Source organism: Geospiza fortis, unplaced genomic scaffold (assembly GCF_000277835.1).
Source record: "Geospiza fortis unplaced genomic scaffold, GeoFor_1.0 scaffold408, whole genome shotgun sequence".
Taxonomy (NCBI): domain Eukaryota; kingdom Metazoa; phylum Chordata; class Aves; order Passeriformes; family Thraupidae; genus Geospiza; species Geospiza fortis.
This window is the reverse complement of record NW_005054330.1, coordinates 5478536-5479394: the sequence shown is the minus strand read 5'-3', so window position 1 is coordinate 5479394 and position 859 is coordinate 5478536. Positions and strand designations below refer to the sequence as shown.

General features: G+C 62.5%; 1 protein-coding gene across 1 annotated transcript in view; it reads right to left on the bottom strand.

Moving 5' to 3' along the window:
- The window catches only part of LHX5 (LIM homeobox 5), a 6803-nt gene that overhangs the window by 2164 nt on the left and 3780 nt on the right, over positions 1–859 (bottom strand). The window lies entirely within an intron of this gene.

The following is an 859-nucleotide window of genomic DNA, read 5'->3' as shown; positions in this document are numbered from 1 at the left end:
ACATGGGGACACCGCACCCCACAAATGACCAGGTTATTTAAAATCCTGCTCCTCCTTCCCCCGGCTGCACACCCTCAACCTCTCTGCCCCTGCAGCTGGAAAATGCAGGCGGGGGAAATTTCCCCTACGGATAGGGGAAAAAAGGGAGGAAACGTGGGAAGGAAAAAAGGGGATCTGGATCGTGGCAGGAGCAGGCAGAAAGCGGGGAGCACCTGCGGCAGCAGGCGGGGATTCAGAACAGCCGCGGTGAGAATAAAAGGGAAAGGGGAGATGTGGCCGCCTCTCCGCGGGCATCGCTTCTGCGGAACCGCACGCCTCAGCAGCCTGGTGGGGAGCCCGGATTATTGTCTGACTCCCCCGGGGATGGGGCAGCGCAGGGGGACGAGCACAGCGCTCTCCTGCGGGACTCGTGCTCCCCTCTGCCAGGAGCCGGGAATCACAGCTCCGCTACCGGCAAAGCCGGAGAGTCCTCCCCTATTAATGCCTCTATTAAAGCCCATTAATCCCTACATTTCCGCAGGGATTTTCTTCACGGGGGCAGCGCGGTGAGGAAATGCCGGCTGCCTGCAGAGCGCGATGGATGCGAGGCTGGAGCATCCATCTCCCGGCACGCCGGGGATCCTGCTCGGCCCCGCGCAAAACCTCGCGTTTTGGGAATGAAACACCTCGTGTTTCATCCCTTCCCACGGCTGGGGTATCCCCGCTCACCCACGAGAGACTGAGGGGGCTGCAGGGCTGAGCCTGAGGCGGCGCTGGAAGGGACAAATGGGGTTGGCCCGTTCCCACTTTCACAATGGGGTTGGCCCGTTCTCACTCTGGAACCGTCCGGCTCCCCCCGGGACCCCCTGTGCTCCCCCCG